This window comes from Lutra lutra, chromosome 9 (assembly GCF_902655055.1).
Source record: "Lutra lutra chromosome 9, mLutLut1.2, whole genome shotgun sequence".
Taxonomy (NCBI): domain Eukaryota; kingdom Metazoa; phylum Chordata; class Mammalia; order Carnivora; family Mustelidae; genus Lutra; species Lutra lutra.
This window is the reverse complement of record NC_062286.1, coordinates 22,839,909-22,864,105: the sequence shown is the minus strand read 5'-3', so window position 1 is coordinate 22,864,105 and position 24,197 is coordinate 22,839,909. Positions and strand designations below refer to the sequence as shown.

Below are 24,197 nucleotides of genomic sequence, written 5' to 3'. Positions count from 1 at the left end.
CCGAGGGAGCCGACCTGGTGTCTCCGAGATTCCACCTTATTTCATTAGAATCACTGTCACTCCGCCCCTTGACTCAGGAGGGTCTATTTCTACATTTTGTTCATTTGTTATAGGAGAGTGTAAATATGAGGGTAATTCATAACAAGGGACAACATTTAGGGAGATGACTTTAAATAAGTTGGTATGTTGCTGTTGTCAGTAGGCAGAGAAATTTTAGCCCCAAAGTAAGATGCAATCTTATCTTTTCTTTTCCTTTCTTTCTTCCCTTCCCTCTTCTTTTCTTTTCCTTCTTTTCTCTTTCTTTCTTTCTTTATCTCTCTCCTCTTCCTCCCTCCCTTCTTTTCTCCCTCCTTCCTTCCTTCCTTTTGGAATTGAACTTTCAAGACAGGGCTAGGAGTGCCAAACCCTGAGATCACATAGAATCTTTAAGTCAAACACTGTAGATGCCATTGGAAGGCTTCTCCAAAATAAATCCATCCTGCAGCATGGTTTGAAATGGCTTAGGATACTATCTTTTTCATCCTTAAGAAGCAGACACCCTGAAGACACCCTGAAATCTCATCTATGAAAAACAATCCGAGAGAGGCTGCTAAGACTGTCAAGAGCATACTTTTCCTTATTACAGTAGCCAGTAAACTTGGCTTTGCTTGATAAAAAAAAATTTAAATCTGTGATCAAACAGGTGTAGTGGGCTGAATAATGACAGTGAACCAACAATAATGTTGGTGGGAATAATAATAGCAACCATGTATTGAGGGCTTACCAGGTGCCAGACATTGTTCTGAGAGCTTTACATGTCTTGACTCACTTGATCCCAGCAATAATCCTAGAAGATAAGACCTATTATTACCTCTACTTTACAGACAAGTAAACTGAGTCTTGGAGAAGTCAAGTAACTAACTTGCCTGAATTATACAGCTTAGCAGCTAGCAGTATTTTCAAGACACCAATGTGCTTACACCAGAAATCTAGTTAAAATTAATGTTGCCAGCCCAAGACCAGAGATTTTGATTCAGATGTGTGGGACGGGCCTAGAAAATAAAATTTCTAGAATTTTTAAATTCTAGAAAAATGCATTTCTAATGAACACCCAAGGCAAATTTATTGTAGGTGGACTTTTGACCACCCTTTGGGAAACAGTGGCCCAGGCTTCGAGAAATGAGAGGCTGGGAGTCAGACTTTGCCAGTGTTTGTCCAGCAATGGCCTTCCCTGTCCAGCTGAATAGTAGATATTTGCGTAGCTGGGACTGTATGACCTCATAGTGAAAAAAAGGCTGTATCAGGCTGCCATTGGTTAATGAAAATAGCCCTTTGACACATCCAACTTGATTTGTTCAGCTTCCATATTTAACATTTAACCTTCTGACTTTAATTTGATTTCTTAATACATTCTCCTACCATGTGCCGACTAACAGACATGAATTTCAGCTGGTAGTTAAAGTTTTCACAGGTAATGAATAAATGGTGTTGTGCTTTATTAATCAATCCATTATAATTCTGGTTAATGTGACTCAATTCTCTCCTGAATGGACTGAGAACAATGAATTTATGAACCTGCAAACCTCAGAGCCAACATACATTTTAATCTATTAATCCTGATTTATCCTTTCCTTAGCAGACACACATCACTGAGCTGGAAGATACATTCTGAGACAGAATGTTGATACCCACATCTCTCCAAAAGGGTACGTTTATTAGGTTTAATAAAACAATTCCCCAAAAGTCATTCACATGGCTTTCATCTTGCAACTCATCAAAAATTATTCACATATCCTTCTATCCTTGGCTTTTAAACATCTGACTACTGAGATATTGAAGGGTGAGATAATTAATTTTCCACATCCATGCCCTTTTGCTCTTCTCAAATGTCATCTGCCTGATTTGAAACATGTATCATCTGGTAAATCTGGAAAAGACACACAAAGGAATGTAAGCCCCATTGGATCAAGAATCTTCTATTAGGGGTTCCTGGGTGGCTCAGTCAGTTAATCATCCGAATCTTGGTTTTGGCTCAGGTCATGATCTCAGTGTCATGGGATCAAGCCCTGTGTCAGGCTCTGGGGTCAGTACAGAATCTGCTTGTCCCTCTCCCTCTGCTTCTTCCCCTGCTCTCTTTCTCTCTCTCAAATAAATAAATAATTTTTTTTTTTAGAATTTTTATTTGTTTATTTGACAGAGAGAGGGAGATCACAAGCAGGCAGAGAGACTGGCAGAGAGGGGGAAGCAGGATCTCCGCTGAGCAGAGAGCCCGATGCGGGGCTCGATCCCAGGACCCTGAGATCACGACCCGAGCCAAAGGCAGAGGCCTAACCCACTGAGCCACCCAGGCGCCCCATAAATAATTTTTTTTAAAAAGTCTTCTATTAGATCATATTTTCACTCTTGTATCTACAGTGCCCAAGAGTATGCCTAACACAGGAGAAATAGATGTTTGGGGAGGAAAAAAGGAGAAGAGTGGGGAAAGCCATTTCTCATCTGAGGCTGATTCCAATTGTCAGAGGCATCCAATCGGCTAATTCTTCGCTTAAGAGTAAAATATTTTTATCCACCTCCTTTGGAAACAAATCAGAGATCTTAAAGACATCTTGACTTTATTGCATAAGACTATTTAACAGACGTTTAAAAAACATGAGTTACACTGAGAGTCTTTCCTAGGTTTTTGTCATCATTAGCTCCATCTCAGTAGTTACTCCAATATGAGATCAGGTGCTTGGATTCTGGTAGTTGAGTGTCAAAGTATAATAAAAAACTGTTATGCTAAAAGGCTTTCTTTCCAAAGAGTTCAGAGATACCTTTTGGCAATCAATGGGGTAATAGTAAAATATCTTCCCATAGAAATAGGAAATGAGGGTGCCTTCTCAGAGTTAAATCAGTAAGACACACACACACACACACACACACACACACACACACACACAGATTATAAGTTGACTAAAGATGTAAAATGATTGGTAACCCCTGTAACTGAAGAATTCGGAAACACCCATAGCTTTAGGATAATTTTAGGATGGCAAGCACCAGAAGGTGACTGTTAATTTAAAAAGCCTAAAGCTGATCAATTGTTTGGAGAAAACCTGGATGAGTAGAGATGGTGGGCAGAGGTGCTGTCAGTGTATAGCATGGAAGACCTAAGCCTGAGAAGCCAGAAGTTGAGGGCACCTTCCCGAATACTGTTCAAGGGAGAAGAGGCCTTGGCCCAGGGACTTGAGCTCTCAGGTCTCTCTGGCAAAGGGTAAGTCATGTACCCACCTCTCCTTACTCATATTTTATGCTCTAAGTACAGAATTGAAATCATTTTGTTTCCTGTCTACAGGGAGCAAATACACCCCAGTCTGCTGATAGAAGGGTCCATCCACTAGCTGGTTGCATTTATCATTAAAATGGAATACACTTTATTTATTTATTTATTATTATCATTTTTTAAGTGAGTGCCAGACCCAATGTGGGGCTGGAACTCACAACCTTGAGATCAACAGTCCCATGCTCTGAGCTAGCCAGGCACCCCCAAAATGGGACACACTTTAATTTTGGCTATACAGCATTCTCTGTGAGCTTGGGTTAGTGTGAAGCTGCCCCTGAGGTAGAGGTTGAGGGCAGAGTGACTTGTGTTGCCTCCATACTGCATGACAGAGAATGGGCCAGAATTTATATTGTCCTGTGGTGGGCTGGCTCTGAGAAGATGAGGGCTGACCTAAGCTCTGTTCCTTCTCTCAAGTTCACCAATCCCATGCCTCACATGACTTCCTGAGGAGATAGTGAGGGAAAGATGAGAGGCCAGTACTGCATTCCAGCTGGACGCAGTCTCTAGAACTACAAGTTCTCAGTAGAGGAGCCACAAGTACTCTAGTCCATGCGGTGACAAACTTCTGTAAAGGACCAGATAATGAACACATTAGGCTTTGCTCCTTGAGGAGACAGGTGAGCTCAGAAAAGGGAACACAGATTGGAGGGGCCCAACTAAACAGGAGCTATTGCCTCTTAGAACACTTGGGAGAACTAGGGTTATCAGAGCTAAAGCTGTGGGTGGGGCAGGGCAAGATGAAGCTTTCTAGAGAACACTGAAGAGAAAATACCCCTTGGACAGGAATGAGATGAGCTCAGGTAGTTAATTGGTGGAAAGAACCAGATCCAAGGGTCTCTGAAATGTCTCGTAAAGTTTTTCAAGCTACATACTCACTCTTCCATGGATCTGTAACTGACTGATTCTGTTGGGTTCTGTCAGTCCTCTACCATTTATCTGGGCAAAGGGATCCTCCCCAAAAGCTTGGATAAAGCACCTAAATTGCAGCCCAATGAATGAATTGACATCATTTTGAAACAGGATCCTCCAGCTACAAATGACTATCTGTTTCCTTGAGGGGGGACCAAGACTTAATGAACCAGCTTTGCTGTTTGGGGTAAGTTTAGAGACAGTCTAAATATATTTTTTCCATGATAGTTTTTTTCATTATATGTTTTATTCTTTGGAATTTAAATCACTTTAAAAAAATTCTCTATGCTGTACTTTTTATCCCTGTGACTTATTCATTCCATAACTGGAAGCCTGTACCTCCCACTCCCCTTCACCCATTTTGCCCATTTCCCTACCCACCTCCCCTCTGGAATCTATAAATAGATTCTGCATTTAGAACATGAAATCTGAGTAAGAAGAGGTAGGTAGATGATTGATCAAATTCAAAAATATGCAGATGAACATATAAGTGTAATTGACCAGAGGGGAAACCAGGATCACAGAGCAGTTGGGGAGTTGGGGGGAGAAATGAAAATGGAGCCTGGGTTCTGGGTTCTAATCTCTTCTTGTCACTCTGCTGCAGCAATTCTCAAATACTGCAGTGGACCAGGATGGGTGGGAAGCAGCTTTTCAAGCTGCGTAGTTTGAAAAAGCTCTTATCCCTCCTTACCCGCAGTTGACATTCACTTATCTACAATTCATCTTCTGTTGCTTTGGATCTTCTTGAAACCTCTTCAAATAAAATTTAAAAAGGCAAACCAAAACAAAACAAATATGAGTCTTATAACTCGAGCTAGAGGATGGTTCTCCTTATTTAGAAGCAGCCAACAGAAGAGCTATAAAGAACAGAATGATTCCTGAATCAGCAAACCCCACAAGTTTGGATGATGCAGAACCGAGAGACTGTGGCTGGGATCAGTCTCATTCCCTGGCAAGAAGCCTCCCAATAGATCACAAGACAGAACCATTTTAAGGCCTCTCTCTTCTAAAATAGAAGAGGGGAGTGTGTCAGACTTGTATTTCTTCCGAAAGGAATCAAGACAAGTAACTTCTTTTAGAATTTCAATCTGTGGCAAGTAAGTAACTTGAGTAAAATGATGAAACCAAACCGTTCTCCACCAAATGAGGGTGAGTCGAAGGTGTCCTGCGCTTGGCAAAACCCACCTGTATTAACACCCCTCCCACCAAGCGTAAGAGGTAGCTGTTGGGCTTTAGGTAATGTTTCCGGAAAACGTTAAGAGGAGCCTGGAATAGACAAGGGCTGATCCTGACATCAGCATTATGGAAGTATTGTGGCTACACCAGTCTAGCTATTAAGCATCTTACCTGAAATAATATGAAACTTAGAGTCATCAAGTAGAATCACGTACATTTTGAGTTTGAATGGACCCTAGAGAAGTTATCCAGATGGAAAAACCAAGTCCCTCCTCTGAACTCAAAGTGTTCCCCTTGAGAAGCCCCATTGTCTGAATCCTCTAGATGGGGCTCCTTGACCCCAGGGACCGTATTTTTTATCTTTGAATTCCTAACACCTAGCTCCGTATCTAGCACTTCCCGAGTGTCCAATGATGTTTGTCAAACCAATCAGAAGGAGCAAAAGTGTAAATCCTAGGGAAATAGGATATAAAAATAAATAAAAATATAAAGGAAAAATCCTTCTCTGATCTCCTAGGGCATGGCAGGGCAAAATCAACCCCAAAAAGCAAAAGTAAGCTTGACCTCAGCGTGTCTTTTTTTAGGTGAACATCGCAAGTCACAAGAGCATTTCCTGGACTTCCCAGACCTATCACTTCTATCATTGCCACTAACAAAGCTTGCTTATTTTGTCTTATTTGAGTATGAGAATGAGTTCATTCACAATGAAGTGCCCTGCTTTAATTACAGCAGAAATAAAAATTGGGCAGACAAGTGATTCCCATTCAAGAATATCAGAAAGTTTCACTCTCGAAACCTGAGGTATTAAGGGAACATCAAAACAACACTGTTGGAAATTAAAAGTACAGGTTATTTACTCATGGAAAAAGAGTCATTGTAATTCTATCCAATTTATGATTATAATCGTTTGTCAAATTTAGTAACTGTTGGGAAACAATCATATCTTTTCTGTATCTAAATTATTTGGTTCTTTTCTCTGAAAAGAATGAAAATACTATGAGTCCTTAATTTCAAAAGCACAAAGAATTGTGCATTGCATATTTATAAGTCAACCACAGGACAAAGGGAAGCCATAAAGAATTAAATATCACATTCTCTTAAGAAATACTTTTTTTTCAGGATTACATAAATATCTTTGCACTTTTCCATTTTCTTTTTGAAACCAAGTAACCCTATGACATTTCAAACTGAAATAACTACACATGCAATTTTTATATTGAGGCTAGGATGACTTTTTTTTTAGATCCAAGTGTAATTAACCACACACGGCATATTATTCATTGTCCTATGACCTTTGTTATTTAATTTCATATTCTGAAAATGTTTGTTTCTAAATTTAGTCAGGAAAATGAAGAAATGTCATGGTTGCTTTGTCAGCTGTACATTACAGAGATTATACATAGAATTTTCAAATGTGGATGTTTAGAAAATATATATTGTTTGCCTGCTTTGACATGTGAAAGATTTAATAAAGCCTGGTAATTTGGATTTATAGGGGAACTCCCCATCCAAGGCTCAAAAGAATTCTAAGTAACAGTAAAGGGAAGTGCCTGGTAAAGTCAAGGAGAGGAGGGGCAGGTCTATTGCCATAGGGACCAAGAGCCAGTGGCTGTTGTTGTCCCCCAAAAGCCCCACTGCACCCCCTCGCTCTCTCCCCTCTCCCATTGTCTCCAGAGACCATGATGGGGCAGGTCCAGATCTGGAGTTCAAAAAAAATTTTTTTTTTAAGTTATACAATCCCATCTTTCAAACAAAAACAAAACCAAGAACATAGCCTACACTACGCATCAGGGGACAGGGAGCTGCTGTGGCTGATGTGGCATTTGGAGATAGATGTCCAACACACCACCAGAAACCAGCTCACCTTCCCCGCTCTATGCTGGCTGCCACTCCCCAGGCTGGAGCCATGGGAACAGTGGGACAGATGGTGCCCTGTGCTTGGTGCCCCGACAAGGGGGCTCCTGAGGGCTACAATCCAACCCTGGCTCCTCTTGCCATACACAGTTCCTTGGTTCAGGGTGGCTTTGACAAGGAGGAGAAGGTATCTCTCATATTTCATTTGCCTGAAGAGGATATGGTTTTCTTCCTAGTACAGAAGTCTGAGGAACTGGCAGGGCCCAGGCGCAAGGCTGTGGGTGTTTTTGAGAGAGCTTCTGACCCCACTTCTATCCTGATATTTTTGGCCCACCTGTCCTTGGGGTTGTGGTGCTCCTAGGGTGAGGAGTCCCCAGATCTGCACCAAAGAGCAGTATCTTCTTGGCTCTCAGGTCCTGAGCGGGAGACTGTCTCTCAGCCCAGCAGCTTGGCCTCAGCGCTGCACACCCCCACCCCCAGCCTCACTGTGAAGTGGGATGGGAGGCTCTGAATGGGCCCTGCCACGGGCATTGGGAAGTCTGAGTGCCTGGAGCCCTTTTCTGCTCATTCCTTGGGCTCATTCCTTTCTCTTCTCCCCCTTCTTCCCTTCTCTCCACATCTTCACCCCAAAGGAAAAGACTCTTATTATTATTATTTTTTTAAGTTTTTTTTTTTTTTTTTTCATTTATTTGACACAGAGAGGCACAGCAAGAAAGGGAACACAAGCAGGGGGAGCAGGAGGGGGAGTAGCAGGCTTCCTACCAAGCAGGGAGCCCGGTGCTATGCAGCGCTCAATCCTAGGACCCTGAGATCAGGACCTCAGTCAAAGGCTTAACGACTGAGCCACCCAGGCGTCCCCAGGAAAAGACTTTTAAACCTTTCCCATCTCCAAGGGTGTGGGGGCATGGTTCATTTTCCCTTCAAGGTGAATTTTAAGTGTGCTCAGAGAATTATGACCACCCAAAGGAATTCCTGAAATTTTTATTTTTATTTTTGGAGAGAAAGGCATAGATTTGAGCCACCCCTCAAATTCCCCAACTCATCCATAATATTTGTCTGGATGACCTGGACCACTCAGGAAGCAGTCCAGACAAGGGCACAGATGGAGGCCCACACACCCCATGTCGACACATTGACAATTTTAAAGAGAGCTAAAAGATGTTAGCTAAAATGTGTCATTTCCTTCTGTCTTGACAAATCAATGACGAAATCCCAAAAGCTTTACAAAGCTATGGTCTTTATATGATGAAAGTTGGCAATATACCAAAGATGAGTACATTTAGTTATTTTGCACATGTTTGGATGAGCTAGAGACATTTTGTATGAGTAACAAAAGACATAAATAATTCACAAATCATTTATTTATTCTACATCTATTTTATTTTCTTCATTTCAGCAAAACCACTAAATGTGTTGTTACATATTTCCATGTACTTTGTGTTCAACTGATAGTAATATAAGATTAAAAATAAAGTGTAATTGTTTTCAAAATGTTTAAAAATTGAGTGTATTTTTATCAAATTGTCAATAAAGCGACTGGCCATTTTGAAGTTATAATTACTTTGTATGTTTTCAAAAGTTATTATTTGAAAATATTTATGTTCTCTATTGACATTAAAAGGCAAAATAAAAAAAAGAATACATGAATGCACCAACGTCTTAAGTAAAAATATTTAAATATGGCGGAACTTTTTTTTTTTTTTTTAACTTTTAAATTTAACTCTGTGAGGGGCATGTGGGTGGCTCAGTCAGTTAAGTGTCTGCCTTTGGCTCGGGTCATGATCCCAGGGTCCTGGGATCGAGCCCCGAATTGGGCTCCCTGCTCAGCGGGGGGCCTGCTTCTCCCTCTCCCTCTGCCTGCCGCTCTGCCTACTTGTGTTCTCTCTCTCTGTCAAATAGAGAAATAAAATCTTAAAAAAAATAAATTTAACTCTGTGACTATTTGAATCTTATTAAATACATTTAATATACAAATTAAATTATTGCCATCCTAGTATTCAATATCCATCTGGTTTTCAATACAAAGAATCAGCCTTATGTTTCATGCATGCTACAGCTACATTTATATATTTAAATTTTAAGAGTGATATGAATTGTTTGCCGTTGAAGAATATCCTCCATCACCTCTAACACCTGTTGCGAATACCATCTCATTGTCCAGTGCGTGCAGGAACGTGAGACAGGACACAAAAAGAAGCAAGAACAGAGATGTTCAGCTCTCCCGGCTAACGCTACTTCATTATGCAAGAGTGTATTACATTCACACTCTTTGAGAGAAAGGATTTGACAACTTAATTAATTTGTCTTCTCTTACCTAGGCGCTTCCCCTGCTCAAATCTTTCCAAAGCAGTTTTTATTTCTCATATCACCAGCAACAGAGCCCATGAACCTTCTCTTGTTTAGAAGGTGTAGGGCAAGAGAGAGGTCCAGCGGTGTTTCTGTGAGTCCTGGTTGGCGTTATCTCAAGAAGACATGTTTAGGGTCCTGGGGAGCGCTGGGCCAGCATGGCGTGATGGGTCCCAAGGGCCAGAGGCACCCATGTGTCCCTCAATCCATCTAGTGTGTGTGTGGGGGGGTAAAATGCAGTGCAGAGCAGGGCTCACTGTGGTCTGGTATCAGCGTGGTACTACAAAAATCCTCCAGTATTGGCATTCAGAGGCAGATACGCTTCCACAGAGATCCTGCAGGGGTCCCTGCATGGCTCCGTCAGTCAGACATTCAACTCTTGATTTTGGCTCAGGTCATGATCTCTGGGTCCTGAGACAGGGCTCCGGGCTGGGCATGGAGCCTGCTTAAAATTCTCTCTCTCTCTCTTCCTCTGCCCCTTCCCTCACCCCAATTGTGCACCTGTGTGCACGCATGCGTGCTCTATCTCTATTGATGAAAAAAAATCAAAGTGCACGTAACAGTTATGCTAAAATTTTACTTCCCATTTTACTGTGAGAGGAGTACTTTTTTTTTCTTTCCTTTCTTTTTAGTCTTTTCTTCCCTTCCTTTCCCTTTTGTTCTTTCCCTCTCTCTCCCCTCACCCCTTCCCCAACACATATTCCCAGCACAAATCTAAACTGTTCTGGGATCTACTAGTCAATTTGATTTCTGACCTTGGTACCAGATTCCTTCCTTCCTCTCCTCCTCCCTCCCTCCCCTTCCTCCCTCCCTTCCACCTCCCTGCCTGCCTGCCTTCCCTCATTCTTTCCTTTCTCTCTTTTTTCTTTTTGGTTAACAGTCTAATTGAGATATAATTCACATACCATGCACTTTATCTATTTCAAGTATACACAACATTTTTTTGTATGTTCACCAAGTTGTGCAACCATCATCACAGTCAACTTTACAACATTTTCATCATCCCAAAAGGATGATAGTCATACTCATTTGTAGACACTCTCTATCCTCCCTGCTCTTTACCGTCCCTTCCTTGACCCCAGACAATCATGAATCAAGTTTCATCTCTATAGATTTGCCTATTGTGGACATTTCATATGATTGGCATCCTATAATATGTGGTCTTTTGTGACTTTTCCTTCACTTATGATGTTTTCAAGGTTCACACATGTTATAGCAGGTGTCAGGACGTCATTCCTTTTTGTTGCTGAATAATAATCCACTGTGTGGATAAACTACATTTTATTTATTCATTCTTCAGTTGATGGACCTCTGAATTGTTTCCACTTTTTAGCTATTATGAATAATGCTACTAAAAACACCCGTGTGCAAGTTTTGGGTGGACATATGTTTTCATTTCTCTTAGGTATATACCTAGGAGTAGAATTACTAGGTCATATGATAACTCTATGGGTAACTTTTTTTTTTTTTAAGATTTTATTTATTTGACAGACAGTGATCACAAGTAGGCAGAGAGAGAGGAAGAAGCAGGCTTCCCGCTGAGCAGAGACCCGATTCGGGGCTTGATCCCAGGACCCTGAGATCATGACTTGAGCTGAAGGCAGAGGCTTTAACCCACTGAGCCACCCAGGCGCCCCATCTATGGGTAACTTTTGAGGACTGTCTTCCGGAGAGGTTGCACCATTTTATATTCCCACGGGCACTGCGTGAAGGTTCCAATTTCTCTATATCCTTGCTAACACTTGTTATTGTCTGTCTTTTTTAGTTTAGCCATCCTAGTCCGTGGCAAGTGGTATCTCACTGTGAGTTTGATTTATATTTCTCTAATGGCTAATGACATTGATCGTTCTTTTTAAGTGACTATTTCCGATGAGAAGGAAGAAAAGTCTTTGTGAATGCTCTCACTCAGTGCCTTGCTTATGGTATTTAGAAATGAATCAGGGGTGCCTGAGTGGCTCAGTCATTAAGTGTCTGCCTTCAGCTCAGGTCCTGATCCCAGGGTCCTGGGATGGAGCCCCGCATTGGGCTCCCGGCTTGGCGGAAGCCTGCTTCTCCCTCTCCCACTCCCCCTTCTTGCGTTCCCTCTCTCTCTGTATCTCTCTCTGTCAAATAAATAAATAAATAAAATATATATTTTTTAAAAAGGATGAAATCAGCTCATAGGACAAACATATGGGAAGGGACCTGGGACCCAGGGCATGCTCCTGTTTACCACACAGCTCACCTGCGGTGCTGGGTGTCTGTTGCTTCCACTGTCAGAAAGTCCTGATCTTTAGTGAGAACTTTTTTTTTTTTTAATCTGAAACATTTAGTCATTAGGTCTACCTTTGCTGTCTCAAGCAAGGCAAGCTTTCTCTTCACCCTAGCACTCTTCTCCTTCACTTGACTCAATCTGTCCACGTAGTTGTAAAGACCAGTGTTGGCCATCCACTAAGCTGTTCACTTTTCCTTTCCATTTGAGTTCCCGTAATGGGGCCGGAGGCTGGTACGTGGACCTGGCCGTGGCAACTTCCAGGCTGTGGCAACTTGGCAGGGCTTCTCAATGGAAGTCCTGCAAGTCCGAGGGTACAGACCAAAGGGGAAGAAAGATTTGAAGAAACATTCTGAAATCACCTTGCTTTGTTTCTGATGACTAAACTGATTTTGAAATTCCCAAGAATTTGAAAAAAGGGTACGTGAATTTTATGTTTACTGGAAGGGAACCCATGTTAAGAAGGTGTTAGAATGCAGTCTATAAAAACAGAGGGTTGACCATCCTGTTTCCTGCATTAAAAAAGATGCAGTTAACTCATTTCCCTCAGCCTGGCACACTGAAAAGGTGGCCGCCGTGGCGGTGCTCATGTGTGTGTGTGTGTGTGTGTGAGTGCCAGTTCACCCATCTCCCCCCCCCCCCCCCCCCGCCGCGCCTGCCCATGAACCTGCTGTTCCCACTCCTCTTCCTGTTCAGTTCTATGTTCTCCCTCCTCAGACCTCTGATGAGGATTCTCTCTCATGCTTCTCTTCAAACTCTGAAACTCTGTGGGCAAAATGCCCTAATTGCTCCTATTTCTCATTTCCAAATGCCCACACTTCCTTTCTTGAAGGCATTGTGTCCCATTCCCCCTCTCTTAGAGAGACCCCATTCTTCTTTTACTCTCTGCCGCCACCTTTGGAGTCTGGACTGCTATGTGGGCCTCTCTTCTTGTCTCCTCGAGTTCCAGTCTCTTTCTACCCTGTGCCATGGCTGCCATGTTGATTTTCTGGAATGATAGACCCTCCTTTCCTATGGAATTAGAAAGCTTTTAACATTCTGAACCTCTTACCTTTGGTGGGGGCACTTCTTGGCATGGTTCTAGCCCAGCAACCTAGTAGCTACAAGTGGCCTTTATGTGTGGGTGACTAGACCCTAGGAATGGCTCACTGAATTCCTTCCTTTTCCCTGGAATGCACAGAGCCAGTGCACCTCTCATAGCTTTTACACTGGGCTGTTCCCTCTGGCTGGAATGCCCTTCCAGGTGTTTTCCTTGGGCTCACTCTTTGACTTCCATGACTCAGAGCTCAGATAACATTCCTCTGAGCCCCTTCCCTGATGACCCTCAAATGTAGCTCCGGGACGGAGGGATTTCTGTCTGCTTTGTTCATTGTTATATTCTTAGCACTTAGAACAGGGCTGGCACATGGCAGGCACTTGAAAAATACCTGTGGAGTTATTCGAACAAAGCAGCTTCTACAAAAAGGACTGGGTTGCATAAGTTGTGGCATTCTGTGGACAAGATAAGAACTGAGGAATGAACAAAGAAGGGAGGAGCAAAGAAGAGGAGAGAGGACATGAGCCCTTGCAGTGTGGAGGACAAATGTGGGTAGCTGGAGACAAAACAGGGCATGGGGTTTGGGACCCTGTCTCCACCATCTCCGATGTGGAAAATAATGTGTTGTGATTAAAGCCAAATGCAGTTTTCACTCACAGACAAGGACATTCTTGAAGACATCAGAAAAGGAGACAATCTCTCCCCCATCCCTCCAGCCGCTCTCCCTCAGTTTCCAGGTATGGTCACCAAAATAAAGAACGGGCAGATAAGTGTCGATTCCCCCTGCATTTTAGGTGATTCCCTCGCTAAAACTATCAGCCAAAATGGAATCCAAATTCAAAGGACCCACATTATCTAAGTGGTCTGAAATTTTAAAAAGCAGTCTCTTCTAAAGTGCACATTATTTCCTAAGACTCTTGGGCTACTCACTAAAGTGCTTTTGTTCACAATGGAGCGAATTACCTGTCGTGGTAGAAACTGATCATTTATAAAGGACGCTCCCAGCTCAGAACCCCATTGTGCAAACATGCTTGATCTTTTTTTGCCAAACTGGATCTTCTGCTTCCTTTGCCAGCTAAAATCAAATGGATGCATTAGGTCACGGCATTGATATGAAAGTTTTCACCCTTGTTTTTCTTTCTCCTTTCTTACCCCCTTTGTATTACGTGGTACAAGTCAGATCCTAATTACGAAAGGGAGGAACTCCCGCAGCACACCGAGGCTGAGCAACATGGCTCATCTTGTTTCGGCTTCTCTCAGTGAGAGCCCAAGGGTGTTAGTCACATGACTGTTTAGGATGTGCAACCGTCTGAGGCTCAAATGACATCACCAGAGTGAATTACTCTGGGACTTTGGAAATCTACAATATGGGATTTTCCAGAGAAAATGAAACCATCAGCTTTTTTTTTTTTTTTCTTTTTAACTGCTCCCATCCCTACTCCCCAGGAATGCAGTCTTCTTTTTCTAGTGGCTTTGCTTTTATGTCTAAGAGGAACTTGGTCTAATTTCTCTTTTTGGTACGTGAAAGTGTCACAGAAACTAAGGCTCGATAGATGTGCTATCATTGCCCCTACTAATGTCTTAATTTTTGTTTCTCAGATAGCTATCCAGCGCTTTAGATATCTGTATGTGCTATTTTCCCAGATCTCTGGATTTTGGTGTATAATGTTTCCTCTGTCTGTCATGACCTTCTCCTTGGCTTTCATTTCAAATGACTCTTGCTACATGAATTTTATTTATTCATTTATCTACTTATTTATTTAGATTTTATTTTTTTTATTATTTATTTTTATTTATTTATTTGTCAGAGAGAGAGAGGGAGAGAGAGCAAGCACAGGCAGACAGAATGGCAGGCAGAGGCAGAGGGAGAAGCAGGCTCCCTGATGAGCAAGGAGCCCGATGTGGGACTTGATCCCAGGACGCTGGGATCATGACCTGAGCCGAAGGCAGCTGCTTAACCAACTGAGCCATCCAGGCGTCCCAAGATTTTATTTTTAAGTAATCTCTACAGCAAACGTGAGGCTTGAACTCACAACCCTGAGATCAAGAGTCCCATGCTCCACCAATTGAGTCCATCAGGTGCCCCTCCTCATAGGTGAATTTCATTTTATTTTTTATGTATTTATTTTTAAAAAGATTTTATTTATTTATTTGAGAGAGAGAGAGACATAGATAAGGAGAGAGAGCATGAGCAGAAGGGAGAGGGAGAAGCAGGCTCCCCGCTGAGCAGGAAACCTGATGAGGGGCTTGATCCCAGAACCCTGGGATCATGACCTGAGCCAAAGGCAGATGCTTAACTGACTGAGGCACCCAGGTGCCCCTTCTATGTGAATTTTATTTTATTTATTTTTAAAGATTTTATTTATTTATTTGACAGAGAGAGACCACAAGTAGGCAGAGAGGCAGGCAGAGAGAGAGAGAGAGGGAAGCAGGCTCCCTGTTGAGCAGAGAGCCTAATGCAGGGGCTCGATCCCAGGACCCTGAGATCATGACCTGAGCCGAAGGCAGAGGCTTTAACCCACTGAGCCACCCAGGCGCCTGAATTTTAAATACATGTGTTTAGAGTTCTTACATATCCCTGATGGGTTTAAACCATTATCAAAATGTAGTGACTCACTTTATTTCTAATAGTGCTTTTTTTGTCTTAAGCTCATTTGTTTGATATTAATAAGAGCCACATTAGGGTTTTGTTTTTTTGTGTTTTTGTTGTTGTTGTTGTTGTTGTTTTGGTGTTTGCCAGCTCTGTCTTTTTGCATTACTTCTATTTTCTGTCCTTTTGCATCCTTAGAGTCCAGCAAGTCTCTTATAAAAAGGGTATCTGGATTTATAATGTTTTTCAATGTAATATTTTCTGTATTTTTAAGAGGCCAGTTTTGTCCATTTAAATTTATTGTGATTACTGATAATTGATTATTTGGATTTACTGCTATAATCTCATATCTTGTGTTTTCTGTTTGTACTGCTTTTTCTCTGCTTCCTGCTGTCCCTCTTTTTCTAGTGTTGTAATAACCTTCAACTTCACAATTCTTTCATTTTTGTAAACAAGTTGGATGTGCTACTCGTATGGGAGGATTGAACTAGAAGGTTTCTGCCTTCTTGTTTCTTAGAATGTCTTCTTTAATATAGACAGATAAGAAAATTCTAGAGGATATGTATGACTACTCATTGTATTATCAAGAAAGAAGAATAGCTAAGAGAACACCTGGAGAAAAACTCTTTCCTAACAATTCTCACTGGGTTCTAAAGAAGTTTAACAGCCAGGTAGCTGGTTCTCAAAATGATGAGTCAACATGTAGCGTAATGCTGGATACAGTAAGATGGAATCTATGTAATATGTCTGCTTCCAGTGTGAGGACGGTAGCTAAGGGCAATCCTTGAGAGTTTGCCATGCCTGTACTATCTGCTGTGTGACTGCATGAAGAAGCAATTCTCCCAAGATTTGTCTCTGTTGAATTTACTAAAAGACCTTCATTCATTCAACGTGCCATAATGGTATTTGGCCCTCTCTTGGCTAGAAATCTAACATAAACAAACAGAAAAGGGAGTCATTAAATTGTGGCAGGACTCAGTTATAATTGGACTGCTCAATGATCCAGGATATGCTTACATCACTTTTTAAGATTATCATTTAAATACAAATACATATTTTTAACATATTTATTTTAAGCTTTCCTTTGTAGTATCTTTTTTTTTTGGACTTTTTTTCTGGAAAAAACAAGTATATCATAACATTTTAATAGCCTAGAGTCTAGGGTTTGAATCCTGATTCTTCCACAGAGTACTCATGTGATCTAAGACAAGTGACTTGATCACACTGTCCTCATATTCTCTGTGAAGCTAATAAAAAATCTACACATAGGGGTGTTATGAGAATTTGATCAATTAAAACATAATAAATTATGAGGGTTTTGGCATAAAGTTAGTACTAAAAATAGTAGCTATTGTGATTTTTTTTAATAAATAAGTGATTTCTTGGAGTCACTCCTGCCCCTTAACATAGAATAATATCTCCTGGGTTGGAGCTGGAACTAGGGAATAATTGATCTCTTTCCTTCAGAGATTTACTGAGCTGATATGGTGGAAATCCCTTTGAAGTTTAAGATACTCTAAAGGAGGTCAAAGTGCTACTTATGCGTGCTATCCTGAGCCAACAGATATCATGGATATTGGTAAACTCTCTGTTTCAGCAGATGTGTCCTCCTTGATAAGGTTGTCATGACCTTATGTCCTCAAATCTTGATTTTCTCTCCAAACCCACTTAGAAAGCTATCAGGCACCATCTTGCCACTAACCTTCTCATTCTCAGGAATCCCTATTTCAAGGCCTAGAGGGAGTCCTGTCCTCACATGCTGAGTTAGAATTGGGAAATCATTTTCCTATAGCATGTGACTATTTGCAGGTGATATGTACTATCAAACTCAGTACTATTAAAAATGGGTAGAAAAAAACCTTTGGGACCTACCTGAGATTCTAACGTCTTTAAATAGCATGTTTCCCTATGTGAAATATGTTTTCAGTTCCAAATAACTAATTTACAAATAAAATATTGGAACATAAGCCATTAGGAAAATGGGGCTGCAATCCTGCACCTCTCTCTCTTTTTAAAAGATTTTTATTTATTTGGGAGAGAGACAGCACAAGGGGAGGGAGGAGCAGAGGGAGAGAGAGAAGCAGACTCCTTCGCTGAGCAGGGAGCCCGATGTGGGGCTCCATCCCAGGACCCTGAGATCATGACTTGATCTGAAGGTAGATGCTTAACCAACTGAGCCACCCAGGTGCCCCAATCCTACACATCTTTTATTCAAGAAAAGGAAGGAACTTCTGCCAATAACCTGAAGAGTATAAACAATTGAGCACTCTGCATTTTTCTAAAATGGAATTTAGGGAGAATAGCAGATGAATGGTTTCTTGCCAAGAGCAACACTGGCTCCTTAGTGGACACCAATGAGAGGGATGTTGAGTTAGGTTTGATCCCATAGCCAGTCCTGTGCTCTTCCATATCTGGATTCCACATTATTCCTTGGAGAGTCTTCCTCAGAGGACAGAAGACCCCTTTCCTCCCAAGCCTTTCTGGAAATTTCTGAGTATTGCCTAGAGAGGTCCTCTCTATCTATACTCGTTTACCCAAAATTGCCTTGGCTCTAAGCAGCTCCTAAACTCTTTCCAAGATCATTCTTTGTCCTTCTGTCACTCTTATCTCCGATGTTTGACTGCCCTGGGCATGGATCTCTCACTGATCAGTCAGTTAGCAGGTAGATGCCAGGAGTCCACTGTTGCTCAGAATTCCTCTAGGCTCTGTGGGTGTACAGAAAAGAAAAAGACAGGATCTCTGCTCTTAAGGAACTCACAAACTAATTCAGGAAGCAGAATATCCTAGATCTTAAAATACAGGATTCAAATTAGGCAGCCCTGATCTGAGTCCCGGGTGCACCATTTCTTAGCTGTGTAATTAGGGTCTCAGTTTTTTCACCTGTACGATGAAGATGATAAAAGTAGCTATCCCATAGTGTTGTCATGAGGATTACGCTGTGAAATGCAGCACTTAGCAATGCCTGCAGAGTAAGAATGCAATGAATGTCAGCTCTCATCATTGTTACCATTATTCAAAAAGTCTGAGATGGGGTATAGACTAGTCTGAGTTATGTAGGAACCTAATTAACACTTTCCCCAGTGCCCTCTTTAGTCTTCCCAGACCTGGGGGAGGAAATGCTTTCTTGTGGTTCACAGAAGTGGACAGGGATGGACTAGTGGGAGAGGGCCCTTGGGGGCACAGTGAGGAATTGCTCTTGACTTCCTGGCGAAGGCAGTCTTCCTGTCTTGGCTCAGTTCTGCACCCAGCATCTTGTTGGGCTTGGAAACCAAACAGGTGACACTTCCTCTGAAGAACTTGCCAGCCAGGTGGGGATTCAAGATGTACATGCAAGATGCATATTTAACATAATAATGAAGGAGCATCTTAATTAACAAGATATGTTAACTCTGATAAATGTTTAAGCAAGAAATGCTTATTGGTGAGTGTAAATTCTGGACTTCTGGGTAAAATTTTCAGAACGAGTTAATAGCACCCATACCTCTGTGGCAAGCACCACAGAGACACCCTTTTTTTTTCCTATCCTCCCCCCACCAGAACCTTGCCTCTTGGTCCTCTTTGTGTGTATTGGTGTTTCTCTCCCCAGAATGTGGTCTGTACCAGCCATGAAACACAATTCTGAATCTTGCCCACAGCTTTAGTGATTTTGGATCAAAGGCTGGAGTGATCTGCTCACGGACCCCCATGTCTGTTTTCATTTTGAAAGCAGGGACTGGCAGAGTGATGAACCATGAAAGCTCTCCCTTTCAAGGAGTCCGGTTGACTTTAGGTGACGGCTAACTCTAGCCTTTGCAGGAAAGAATGTTTACTTTGCAGGTTTAAGGACAAGGCTGGCTTTCTGGGAGTGTTGCAATGAAGAAATTCAGACTGAGACCTCCTTGGACCTCCTCCCTAGCAAAGCTGCTCCAACCGGCACGGTGAGGGTAGTACCACGGAGTTTAGGATTTGGGTCTGAGACAGAGCTCTTGTCTGAAGGTTTTTCACCAAATGTCTGTGTGATTTTGCCTTCTGGAGAAACGGGTGTGTTCAGCAGCAACTCTATCTCCTGGACTCATTCTCTTAGTTGTTTCTGAGACTGTGAGAAGAAAAGCAAAAACAAAATAAAAAACAGGGTCATGATTCTACAGTCGTTAAAAATGTCCTTATGGAATTTGAAGGCACCATAGGGATCATCAGCAGACAGGAAAAACTGAAGCCCAGAGAAGGCAAGTGTCTTCTTCAAAGTCACACAGCAAATGAGTCAGGCGTAAACCCTGAAGCCCAGGTTTTTCAGCCCCTGGTCCTCTTCTATCATTATTCTACTTCTGTTGACAACCATGGAGAGTTATTTCTTCCTTTTGTTGGACTCTTCCTTCTTCCCAAACCCCCTCAAAAAGCTGAGATGATCCAGGAAATCTTAACTCACTTCCAAAGGCACTTTGTTGTCTGTTGGCCATGCTGTATGGCTTACTGTTTCAATTAAGTTTTTTGACATTTCATAGGAAAGTATGCAAATTACCACTGACTCTAAATAAATCAGAGTTTATTCAGGGTTTATAAATACGGACAATCTCGCTTTCCTCTCATTCTCTCTTTTTCCTTGGCTTTCTTCCCTCCACTCGCCTCCGTGAAGACACTTTCTTTTTTTAAGGCTTTACTTAGGATTCATGTTTAATTGTCATCCTTTACATTTTCCTTCCATCCTGTCTTTATATTACCATCATTAATAATGACCTGTGTTGTCACAATTTATATTTTTCAGAATTTTTTGTATATTAATTTTGCGATGTAACTCTCAGCTTTTCTAATGAGGAGGAGGGTGCCGATAGGACTAAGTAGAGAGACTTTTGAAAATGTGGGCAGGGTGTTTATGAATGTCTGGGCAGTGGAATATTTTTGTGGCATGGTGGGTGTTTTGAACTCTCTGGAAACTGCAAGCAAGCTCCACACATACGCCTGATGGAAGTCCTCCAGGCTTTGGATAACACAGGAGCCTTTCAGAGGTCTGAACTGAGTCCAAGTCAAATTACAGCCCAGTGTGCTTGTGCTAATGGAGGCAGAGCAGATCAGAGGGAATGACACCGATCCGGGACCCCCAGGAGCCGGGTGCTGGGTCTACCACGAGCACTAGCTTCCCGTCTATCCAAAGGGATAATAATAGCTCTTACATCATGGAGTTCCTTTGACCATAAAAATATAATAATGTCTATAAAGTGCTGAGCACAATGCCTGGCATGTAATAAACATTTATTATTTGTAGGAGGCACTAATAGGCTTCTGGGGGAACTGAGAGTCACCAGAAAAGGCCTCCATCTAGGCAATGAGATACTAGGGCTACGGCCAGAGGCTTTGAAGTTAGACAGCTGGCCGTAGATCTCAGCTCTAGCATTTTCCAGCTGTGTTATCCCGGACAAGTTACCTAACTTCTTTGGGCCTCAACTACCTATCTCCTAGTGCTGTTGCATGGATTAGCGACACAGCCTGTGTGCAGCTCTTGGCTTAGTGCCTGCCACGTAGTAGATGCTGGATAAATGGGGGTTATTGTTCCAGGTCCTTCGAGAAAGGGGCCATGAGAAACTGAAGGCATGAGGCAAATAAGACAGTTGTTAAACTGGGAGAGGGGAGGAGTTAAAAGAAACTAGAAGAGCAAGAGCAACCTCTTTGGGGGCCTATATTAGTCTCCTGTGGCTGCTGTAAAAGATTAGCACTAACTTGGTGACTTAAAACAACGGAAGTATGTGCGGGGATGGGTGAGCCTGGTGGTGGGTATTAAGGAGGGCATGTATTGCATGGAGCATGTGGTACATAAACACTGGATTTGGAACACTGGAAAGAAATAAAATAAAATAAAACAGAAAAAAAAAGAAGTTTAGTTTCTGAACAGCTATTATGTGTATTGAGTACAACAGAATTGGCAGAATAATGGGTTATTTTATTTAAAAAATTTTTAATGAAAATTTAATTTTAATAAATTTAACAAACTGATAAAACAAACAAACAAAAACAACAGAACTGTGTTCTCTCCCAGCTCTGGAGGCCAGAAGTCTGAAACGAGTCTCCCTGGGCTGAAATCAAGGTGTTGGCTACAGAGGCTTCAGGGGAGAATCCTTTCTTGCCTTTTCCAGTTTCTGGTATCTCTTGACATTCCCTCCTTTGTGGCTGCATCGCTCCAGTCTTTGCCTCTGGCGTCCCATGGCTCTCTCTCTCTCTCTCTCTCTTCTCTCTCTCTGTGAAATTTCCCCCTGCTTCTCTCTCACAGGGACACTACAGTGGCATTGAGGGCTCACCTGACGAATCCAGGATAATCTCTCCATCACCGGATCCTTAATTTAATCACACCCGCAAAGGCCCTTATTGTTTCTTAGAAGGCAGCATGAGGTTCTAGGGATTGGGACCTGATCTCTCCAGGGAGCCATCATTCTGCCTCCCTGGGGGTCTAACGCCCCCACGGCTGGGCGAGGATTCCAGCTCCCTTTCCCCTGGAGTGAGGCAGCAGGGACTGGAGTGTGATGAGGAGTGAAGGAGAGCTGTCACCAGGGCAGAGGCAAGATGAAACAGGGCAGAGCAGGGACCCTGGAGAGGCTGGTGGGGATCACGTGGCCTCAGGCAGGCTGGCGTCAGCGGAGCCATGGGGCAGAGTGGAGCTCAGCACCAGGATCTGGGCTGGGGCACGTTCCTGGCCTCCAGGAAAAGGCCTGAGTCACTTGGACACCGGCCAAGGGAAGGAGGAGGCCAAGGCTTGCCCGACTGCACTGGTGGGTTCAGAGCCATGGTGGGGCCTCAGGCAGAGGGCCCTTGCCCAACCTCTCTCAACAGGGGGCCCAGCTGAGCCACACTGACCAGAATGCAGTCCCTGTCCTTGAGAAGCTCACTTCCTGGTAGGGGACGCGGGCATATTAAAAGTGACCTATTAGTAATGCACACATACCTATGTGGGTCTGAGGAAATGTATATAAAAAGAACAGCTATTCTACTTGGGGCCAAAGAAGGATGGATCTAGAAAGTTTCAAAGAGATGAGACGGTGGGTCTTAAAGTTCCAGAAGGAGTCTTCTAGGCAGAGGTGGACATAGTCAGGTGGAGGGATAAGGGGCACGTAGTGGTTGGGGAAACCAGTCATGACTTTCCGTGTTTCTTGATTTCACCTTGCTATAAGACAAGTGGCTCCTTCCCCACGTCTAACCAGGCAATCAAGCACCGCAGGGTTTTCAAATCACCGTGGAGCCACAATATAAAGCAGAACTCTGAAACTGGAGTGAGAAGACACAAGCTCAAATTGTGGTTTTGCCCTTGACTCATCCAGTGACCTTGGACAAACCACAAACACCCTCTGAGGCCCACTGCATTGTCTGTACGATGAGGGCAGTAATGTCTTCCTCAGCGGATCATTTTGGGATTAAGTAACACAAGGGAAATAGTCTGAAAATCCAATTAATGTTGGTTTCCCTCCCTCCTGAGAGGGAAGGCAGTTAAGCCCAACAGACCATCACCAGGGCAAACATTCTTCCTGCCTGGCCTGGGAAAATGGGGTTACTTAATACCTTTATGGGCATCGAAGGTGTCCCACCTTACCATAAACTTAGACTTGTTTTCTCAATCGTATTTTCTTCCCTGTTCTTGCCTTTACTCATGCTCACACGAAAACACTAGGGAGGATCCACTTGGTCCTTTCACACATGCATCCTTTTCAATTTTGCTGATCTGGGACTGCTCACGCCTAAAAAGAAGGGGGTCTCTCAGTCATGGTGGCATTAATAAATAAACACACATACTCTTGACCTCAAGGATCAACTATCACACTCCATCATCCTAACTTTCTGGAAGCAGGGCCAGTGTCCTCCACCATGGGTCCCTTCACCACCTCCATCATGCTCAGGTCCAAGATCAGCACCATGAAAAACCTGCAAAAGCTTCCTCAGGGGATTAGTTAAGAGTATGGATTTGGAGCAAGAGACAGCCTGGCTTTAAGTCTTGGCTCAGCCATTGGACCTCAAAGTCTCAGTGTCTTCTTCCGTGAAATGCAATATAGATACTCAGGAACACAGACAGGATTTTTTTTTTTAAGATTTTATTTATTTATTTGACAGAGCGATCACAAGTAGGCAGAGATGCAGGCAGAGAGAGAGAGAGGAGGAAGCAGGCTCCCCGCTGAGCAGAGAGCCTGACTCGGGGCTCGATCCCAAGACCCTGGGATTACGACCCGAGCCGAAGGCAGAGGCCTCAACCCACTGAGCCACCGAATTTTTTAAGGAGTAAGCAAGATATTTCTAAATTGGGGCACTTGGGTGGCTTGGTTAGTTAAGTGTCTGATTCCTGATTTCAGCTCAGGTCATGATCTCAGGGTCAGGAGACTGAGCCCTGCATCGGGCTCCATGCTGAGCGTAGAGCCTGCTTAAGATTCTCTCTCTCCCTCTACCCCTGCCCTACCCACCCCATCCCCTAGCTTGTGCTCCCACACACACTCTCTCATAAGTAAAATTAGATAAATAAATAAGTAAGTAAGTAAATAAATAAATAAATAAAGCAAGCCCCAAAAAAGATACTTGTAAATTACTCAGCACTGTGTAGGGCTACTATCAACTGGGCTGGAAGGGAAGGGTTGGGAACAGAGAGAAGCAAATGTTATTTAGAAAGCCAGGAGGAGATGGAATGGTAAAACCCTGTTTCCCACTCTGCCATGCCTTCCTGTGACTGGAGCACAGGGGCAAATCCAGGGTGTTGTGATCTCCTGGGAAGGCAGCTGGTACCAGAGGATTT

At 42.8% G+C, this 24,197-nt stretch overlaps 2 long non-coding RNA genes across 2 annotated transcripts; one reads left to right on the top strand and one right to left on the bottom strand.

The window, feature by feature from the left end:
- Positions 1 to 1,388: 1,388 nt before the first annotated feature.
- LOC125109269 (uncharacterized) lies at positions 1,389 to 4,398 on the top strand. The gene is made up of 3 exons (XR_007130169.1): positions 1,389 to 1,450; positions 1,616 to 1,685; positions 4,322 to 4,398. It is a non-coding gene; the product is annotated as an uncharacterized LOC125109269 (long non-coding RNA).
- A 17,270-nt stretch (positions 4,399 to 21,668) lies between these two features.
- On the bottom strand, positions 21,669 to 23,494 carry LOC125109608 (uncharacterized). Its single transcript, XR_007130298.1, has 3 exons — positions 23,342 to 23,494; positions 23,013 to 23,157; positions 21,669 to 22,690 (listed from the first exon to the last, which is right to left on the bottom strand). It is a non-coding gene; the product is annotated as an uncharacterized LOC125109608 (long non-coding RNA).
- Positions 23,495 to 24,197: the final 703 nt, after the last annotated feature.